Below are 9,248 nucleotides of genomic sequence, written 5' to 3'. Positions count from 1 at the left end.
TCCTCACAGTTCAAACTGCCACCCAGCTTTGTGTCATCTGAAAATTTGCTAATGTTACTTTGAATCCCTCCATCCAAATGATTGATGTATATTGTAAATAGCTGTGGTCCCAGCACTGAGCCTTGTGGTACCCCACAAGTCACTGCCTGCCATTCTGAAAGGGACCCGTTAATCCATACTCTTTGTTTCCTGTCTGCCAACCACTTCTCTAACCATGTCAGCACTCTACCCCCAATACCATGTGCCCTAATTTTGCCCACTAATCTACTATGTGGGACCTTATCAAATGCTTTCTGAAAGTCCAGGTACACTACATCCACTGGCTCTCCCTTGTCCATTTTCCTAGTTACATCTTCAAAAAATTCCAGAAGATTAGTCAAGCATGATTTCCCCTTTGTAAATCCATGCTGACTCGGACCGATCCTGTTACTGCTATCCAAATGTTTGGCTATCTCATCTTTTATAATTGACTCCAGCATCTTCCCCACCACTAACTGGTCTATAATTCCCTGTTTTCTCTCTCCCACCTTTCTTAAAAAGTTGGATAACATTAGCTATCCTCCAATCCACAGGAACAGATCCTGAGTCTATAGAACATTGGAAAATTATCACCAATGCATCCACAATTTCTAAAGCCACTTCCTTAAGTACCCTGGGATGCAGACCATCAAGCCCTGGGGATTTATCAGCCTTCAGTCTCATCAGTCTATCCAACACCATTTCCTGCCTAATGTGGATTTCCTTCAGTTCCTCTGTCACCCTAGATCCTCTGGCCACTACTATATCAGGAAGATTGTTTGTGGCCTCCTTAGTGAAGACAGATCCAAAGTACCTGTTCAATATCTGCCATTTCCTTGTTCCCCGTAATAAATTCACCTTTTCGGTCTTCAAGGGGCCACCTTTGGTCTTAACTAATTTTTCATTTTCACATACCTAAAGAAGCCTTTACTATCCTCCTTTATATTCTTGGCTAGCTTACCTTCGTACCTCATCTTTTCTCCCCGTATTGTCTTTTTGGTTATCTTCTGTTGTTCTTTAAACATTACCCAATCCTCTTGCTTCCCACTCATCTTTGCTACATTGTACTTCTTTGCTTTAATTTTTATACTGTCCCTGACGCCCCTTGTCAGCCATGGTCGTCCCTTTCTCCCCTTGGAATCTTTCTTCCTCTGATCCTGCAGCTTCTGGATTATTCCTAGAAACACCTGCCATTTTTGTTCCACTGTCATCCCTGCTAGTGTATCTTTCCAGTCAACTTTGGCCAGCACCTCCCTCATGGCCCCATAGTCCTCTTTATTTAACTGCAACACTGACACCTCCAATCTACTCTTCTCCCTCTCCAATTGTAGATTAAACATGACCATGTTATGGTCACTGCCTCCTAATGGCTCATTAACCTCGAGGTCCCTTATCAAATCCGCTTCATTACATAGCACTAAACCTTTGCGTGACCTTTCCCAAATCTCCCTTGGCCAACACAATTAAGGTTCTTCAAGGCAATCCCACCCTTCATCTGAGTCTAGATTACCCCCCACGATTCATCAATGCCTCCTCATGCACCTTCCGTGTCCATCATGTCCACCTGAATCACATTCTGGTCTCTTTATGTCATCCCGGTTAAACTTAGGGTCTGTTTTTGCCTCCACTTGCCCCAATCCTCACTGTGCCATCTGATATTTCCATGTAATGCCCCCTCCATTTTCAATACAGTGGCCATCAACTCTGTCTTAAAGAGCCTCAACTAGCAGACCAGTATACGAGTTAGCAACTGGGATGAGCCCCTTGCCCCCTCAAGCCTGTTCTGCCATTTAATATGATCATGGCAAATATGACTGCGAACTCAACTGCATTTCTATAGTGACCCTTTACTCCCTCTCCTATCAACAATCTTTCCCAATCTGCCTTTAAATGAATCGAAGGCTCCAGTTATGTTACACTTTGAGCAGTTCCAAAGACTTATGACCCTCTGAAAGATATAATAGCATTTTATTACTATCTTAAGTGACACCTTTTCGGTGAACTTTTAAAAAGTTGGACAGAGTTGGATAGAGTTTTGACTATCTTTTCCCACAAGAGGAAGCAATTCTACATCCAACGTTTCTCAATTGTTGGAGCTATTAACTGCCCCCTCCCCACGCTCCAGTGATACAAGGCTAGCCTATTTGTCTTGCCAGTAAACCTCTAAACTGCTTGCAATGCATTAGCATTCTTCTAAAAATGGAGACATCAATGATACATTGTATTTTAGACAATACCCTTTTCAACTGAAGCATGAAGCCCTACCTTTGTATTCAATACCCCATGGGGTAAACAATTATTTCTATTAGCTTTCCTATTTACTTGCTGTGCCCCGTTACTGGCCTTTTGCAAATTGTAGACTAGGGCACATTATGCTCCATTGGCCAGATATTTACCCATTCACTTAATTTTTGTATATCCCCTTGTAGCCTTCCATGACCTTTAGATAACTTCCTTTCTAATCTTTCTTTCCTCTCCAAGAAGTACAATGCATTTTTTGTGGATTGGTATTAAACACACTAAAATTATGCCTGATTTCCTAGCAGATACAACCTATGATTTGGTTTTTTTTGTCTAGTGAATGCCGTTAAACTGAGAATGATATGCTTCTTTCTTGCAAGTTGCAAGAAGATGTCTCAACATTTAATGACAACTTACAATTTATATTTAGCATCTTCAACACGGAAAACAAACTGCCCTGTGACACTTCACAGCACATGATTAAACAAGAATGTACATTGTCAGAGGAAGAGATATCAGAAGGGGTTATCCAAAAATATGATTAGAGCTGGATTCTAAGAAGAAAGTTCAAGGACAAAAAAAAGGGTTAGACACAAAAATCCTTGAATTTGTGAACCTAGTTAATTCGAAGGAGGATACCTGACAGGCCAGAGGAACTAAATTGGTGAGGTAGGTTTAGAAGAGGTTTTGGGGGTGGGGGCAAGTAAAATAATGCCAGGAAAAGGGTAAACCTGAGTGAGAATTTAAGATTGTAGTTTCTGCAGGATAAGAGTAAGGGAAACTGGGCAGAAGATAGGAAATGTGCAGCAGACAAGTTAAGATTTACACTCAAAATGTGAGAAGAGCAGTGGAATCATCAAGTCTGCCAGTCTGGAGCTGACAAACGTGCAGGGAATTGTTACCAACAAATGAGCTGTAGCAGGAAAAGAGGTGCTTGCATAAAGCCTTTATGATAGAGAGGAAAGGAAGGAAAGGATAGCTCAAAAATATTCAGGATGGACTATGCTGATTCACCCTGAGGTTGTGGTCAAGGAGAGGGATGAAATCATCGAAAAGGCTACACTGAGCATTTGGGAAATGCGAAGACACTAGCAACTGATCCTGGTACACTGAGACGGTTGTGTACCTGCAGTGCAAGAAATTGCATCTCTCAATTCATAAAACAAATCCAAGCAGCCTGGCTAGTTGACTGGAACCCGAGGAGACCCAATTATATGTGTCAGGCTTTCCTTTGGTCAGGTGTATATTGTCAGGTAACATCTAAGTTTGGGTCCGGTCTAGCTCAGTACTTTATCCAGGTTAGAATTATTTAGGTAGATAAGTATTTTTATGCCATGTTCTTCATCAATATTTGGTGTATCATCTTCAAGCAGGCAGATAGCTTGTTTAAAATTGTTGCATTTATACTGCCGATTGGATCTGGTATGGGAAAAAAAATGTATTCATGTTCGAATCAGGTTTTGATGTGCATGGTCAGTTTGGGTTCTAACTTTGTACTCAAGCTAACCTCTACATGGATGAAGGAGATAGAATGAGTCAGTGCTGTCTTCCATTCCTTTGTAGCAGGAAGCAAATGGATGGAAAAAAACAAACACTGGAGGGCATAGAATTAAGGTGAGAGGGGCAAAGTTTAAAGGAGATGTGCGGGGTAAGAACTTTACACAAAAGATGGTGAGTGCCTGGAACATGCTGTTGAGGGTGATGGTGGAGGCTAATATGATAGTTGTATTTAAGAGACTTTTGGAAAGGCATTTAGATACCCAGGGAATGGAGAGTATGTGCCTTCTTACCTTTAATACTGCTTCCAGATTTTGCTTTGATCTCCAAATACTCTGATGAAACATTAAAACAGAAAATTTTGGGGGAAAAGTCTCAACAAGTCGGGCAGCAATTGTGGAAAGAGAAACAGCTAACAATTTAGATTGAAAACTCAAGTTTGATTTTGACTGATGCGGAAGCTTCTTTTACAGCCAGATTATCCATGTTCATGAAGTTGCACGACAACATGGTTCTGTGAATGAGCAGCAAAACTGCATCATTCTTGTTAATCGGATCATTAAATACAAAGTTTAATTTCCAACCTTTCCATGTAGATTTAAAGAGTTTAGCATTAATTTCTAACCTACACAACATATTATAAATCAACCATTAAAATGACTATGTTAGCAGTTTTAAAAAGGAGAATTTAACCATTTACTAAGACTGCGTAAAATAATAGCAGAAAAAAACCTGCAAACACTCAGTAGGTCAGTAGTTTCCATGGAAGGAGAAACAAAGTTTCAAGTCATGAGAACTCACATTCCACTTCCAACTCTAAGCCACCCTAGTAGGGCTGATGACTGCAGTGTCAAACTGAGGGGTGGTCTGAGGTCTGCCCCCTCCCTTTTTCAGTGTGTCTGGATGGCCTTGCACCCTATTTTCTCCACTGGCAGGATATCCCCCCTCAGTGTAGTGTTTGAGAATTGTGGAGTCTGCTGACTCCCATAGCACGAGCCTTCTGTCAAGTTACAATCATCTCCACAATGACATCCACCGTCTGCTGTAGGCCCATAAAGCATGGAAACAGGCCTGAGATTCTTTAAATCTAGGCTGAGCACCAAGCACTCATTTACATAATCCTACATTAATCCATTTGATCATGCCCATATTCCCATCAATTTTCCCATATTCCACAACTCACCAACACACTAGCAACAAGTTAGAATGTTCAAATGAACCTCTCAATCTACGTGTCATCAGGATGTAATCAGAGCACTTAAATTTACGGCTTGTAGTCGTGACTCGCTGGAGGAGCTGCAGTCACAGAGGAATGCGCAAATTCCATTGATCTAGCACAAAAAGCATAGGATCGAAGACTAGGAAATGAGGACAAAGTTGTAGACGTTGTACAAGGGCAATGTCATAGACAATCTCTACATGGACTTAGCAAGGCATCTGAAGAAGTTCCACATGGTACACTGCTTTGGAAGATTAGATTGCATGTGGCCCAGGGTGAGGTAGCTGACTGAATGGAGAATTGGATTCATGGAAGGAAGCAGAGGGTAATGGTGGAAGGTTGTGTGTCTCAGGGATCGGTGCTGGGCCCATTGCTGTTTGTGGTTTATATTCAATGATTTGGATAAGCATGTACTGTAAAAGGCATGATTTGTAAGTTTTCAGATGACACTAAAATGGGTGGTATAGTGGGCAACGATGATAGTTTTCAAAAATTAAAGCAAGAACTTGATCAGTTGGGCAAGTGAGGAATGGTTAATGGAGTTTAATATAGATTAGTGCAAGATGTTGCAATTTGGTAAGTGAAGTCAGGGTAGGACCTTCACAGTAAATGTCAGGGCTCTGGGGTGTTGTAGAGCAGAGGCATCGAGGAGTGAAGGTACATAGTTCCTTGAAAGTGGCATCACATGTTGATAGGATGATGAAGAAAGCCATCGGTACATTGGCCTTTATCAGTCAGGGTATTGAGCATAGATGTTGGGATGTTATGTTACCAGTTGTATCAGACGTTGGTGAGGCTGATGGTGTTCAATTTAGGTCACCCTGCTGTAAGATGAATATTCTTAAGCTGGAAAGAGTGCGGAGAAATTTACGAGAATGTTGACAGGTTTTAAATGCCTGAGATGTAGGGGGAGGACTTTATTCTTTAGTGTGAAGCAGGATGAGAGGTGATCTTATCAAGGTGTATAAGATCATGGGAGGAATAGATAGGGTAAATGCACAGTCTTTTACCCAGAGCAGGAGAATCATGAACCAGGGACATAGGTTTAAGATGAGAGGGGAAAGGTTAATAGGAACCTGAGGGCAACCTTTCACCAAAAGGGTGGTGGGTCTATGGTATGAGCTGCCAGAGGAGGTAGGTGAGGCAGCTACAGTAACAGCATTTAAAAGGCATTTGGAAATGTACTTGGATACAAAAGGTTTTGAGGGATATGGGCCAAATGTGGGCAGGTGGTTCTAGTGTAGATGGGGCAGATTTGCCAGTTTGGGAAAGTTGGGCCGAAGGGCCTATTTCCCTGCTGTACGACTTGATGACATTAGATCTACGAGGCATTAAAACTACTGGGTGTGACATTGGTTTCCACAAGCCACTGTGTAGCAATGGCATGGATGGTCCCTTCTGCTCTTCGACCACCACCTGACCGGGTTGCAGATTTTGGCTATCTGAAAGTTGAAGTACAGAAGGATAAGGTTGTTGTAATGAAAGTCTGCATTTTTATGTCAATTGCATCTTTGAAGATGTGGGCTGTGTCTATTTGGGTCTGGTCTGGCCCCTCCCTTTCTCAGTTGGCCCCTCCCTTTCTCAGTGTGTCAGGGTGGCCTCTTGCACCCCGTTGTCTCCACTGACAGGATATCCCCCCCAATGTAGTGTTTGAGAATTGTGGAGTCTGCTGCCTGTCTCCCATACCACGAGCCTTCTGTCAAGTTACAATCATCTCCACAATCACATCCACCATCTGCGACAATCACCGAATCCTTCCCTTAAGAGGTGCCGGCTTGCTTAGAAGCAGTACGGGGTAAATTTGTCCAATGCTGGTCACATGAAAGTTGGTTCCCTTGCCTGCACGAAAAGACAGGCATAAGTGTGATCAAGCTGGTAGTTGCAAAATCATTATCATGAGTCCAAATGATTTTAACCTGCGTCTGGTCAATTTGGCACATGTTAATCATACATCGGAGATCCCCCCCCCCCCCCCCCCCCCCCTGTTATCCAGGGCTCGCTGAAAGAATTGGTCAAAAGGGTGCTGTTAAGAAGAGTCTGGGCTGTGGGAATGGAAGTGAAGATTTGGAGTAAACTATCATATTTTGCAAAAGTAAAAGTTTTTCGTTATTCACCTAACCTTCATAATGAATAACCTTCTACAAAAAATGCCAATAGTCATTTTTAGACTGCAGCATCCATACTTAGAATGTCTGCATTGCCTACTTTCCTCACCCCAATTTGAATGGCATGTATCCCTTCAATGGATGCGAATTATGTTGTCCTCCAGAAAATGAGCATCAGATGAGATTGATTCATGTAAATAAAGGAGGTTCTGAGAAGATTTAATTGAGATATTTAAAACTATTGATAATAATAAAGTAAAATAAAATAAAATGTTCCAATTTGTCAGTTAGTCGGTAAACTAATAATAATCGTGGATCATCATGAAAAAGTGATTAGAGATCAAGAGGTCAATTTAACATGAAGACTAGAATCAGGCAGTATGTGACATGCAAATACAGGATCCACAATGAAACTAGAAATCTTCAACTCCACTGTTTGAATTGGAATACAGGTCACAAGGTATGCAAGTAGTCACCCATAAAGGGTCCTCACAAAGTTACAAAGTACCCCGGTGCCAGGTCCCCCTATGTAACCCCCATCCCCCCCCTCATGGCGGGTCCTCCTTTGTTCCTTCCTACGGCAGAGGTGTCCTCTCCACGTGGTCCGTCGGTCTGCGCCTCCATCGTCCGCCGCACTGACCTCTCCACGACCACCGCCAGATCCTCTCCAGCCGCCTCCATGGTGCCGACCAATGCCCCAGCCGCGGACTCCGCAAACCCTGGGACACAACACATTTTACATTTTCCTAACGTTAACGATGTCTTTGCACTTTAGACCTTGTTTTCTTATGATCAGCTGGTGCTTGTTCTGGAGGATTTGTGGCTGTTCTGGGAACATTGTCTAAGGACAATGGGCTATAAATGGCCCATAGAATTAAACAGCTTTTCTCCTGCCACTGTTCTGGGCTATTTAATATATTATTTCTGTCTTTTTTTTTTCCCCCAATGCTTGCATCTTGCTCTGTTACTCTTCAGACCTCCCCAGGACCAGCATCTGTTAATTAATGACCTTTTCACTTTGCTCCAAATGACTTTCATCATTTACTCCATACTTTCATTCATTCCCTTCCCCACTCTCTCCCTCTCCTTCTCTCGTTTCAGTTCTTGCTTAAATGTTTACCTCTATATCTTGTCACAGTTCTGATTAAAGCACGTCAGCGTAAAATGTTAACCCATCCTTCCTCCTCACAGATGCAGCAGTGGGAGGCTTCGATTATAGGCTTTTATTACAGACCTGCAGTGCTTTGCTTTATTTCTGGGAGCTTGGTGATGTGCTGGCATTGAACAAATGCTGACAGTTAGGGTTTTGATTGGGGAGGGGAAAGGTATGTAATGAACAGCTTCACTTTGCTCAACCATGTGTGCCTGACATTCCTCAAGGTGCTCAGATAATAGAGGAAAGAATGTTCGGAGGGCTGGTTGGAGAAAATATAATTTTCCTAAGTTAGACACAACGTGCTGAAGTAACTCAGCAGGCCCGACAACATCTCTGGTGAAAAGGGATTGGTGATGTTTTGAGCCGAGGCCATTCTTCAGACTGAAAGTAGGAAGGGGGAGGGGTGTGAAGAGCAGGAGGCGAGAAAAAAACCAGGGCCAGCAACAAATAACTTTGGCCAGGGTGATGCCCTGGTAGGCCCATTGTTGACTATGGAAGGTGTGATCTCAACAGTGGTACAATGGGGTGAACGGTGTAACTGGTTGAATAACTAGGGTGGAGGAAGGTGGTGGGGGTGAAGGGGGTGGGGAGGGAAGTGTTAGTAGAAGCTGCTTACAATTAGAGATTTCAATGTTCATACCGTTGGGTTGTAAACTACCCAAGCAAAATATAGGAGTTGTTCCTCCAATTTGCATGTGGCCTCACTCTGGCTTTGGAGGAGGCCCAGGGCAGAAAGAACAGTATGGCAATGGGAGGGGAGTCGACATGGTTGGCTACTCAGTGATCTGTAGGCCTCGGCCCACCGAGCATAAGTGTTCAGCAAAACGGTCACAGAGTCTACGTTTGGTATTGCCGATGTACAGGAACGCATATTGACATTAGATGAGTTTGTAGGAGGTTCATGTGAACATCTGTCTCACTTGAAAGGACTGTCAGGGTCCCTGGGTGGAGTCGGGGGAAGGAGGTATAAGAAGAGATTGCAACACCAACCACAAGAGTTGCAATACCTGTC

Source organism: Leucoraja erinacea, chromosome 10, assembly GCF_028641065.1.
Source record: "Leucoraja erinacea ecotype New England chromosome 10, Leri_hhj_1, whole genome shotgun sequence".
NCBI classification, from domain to species: Eukaryota; Metazoa; Chordata; class Chondrichthyes; order Rajiformes; family Rajidae; genus Leucoraja; species Leucoraja erinaceus.
This window is presented reverse-complemented; position numbering follows the sequence as displayed.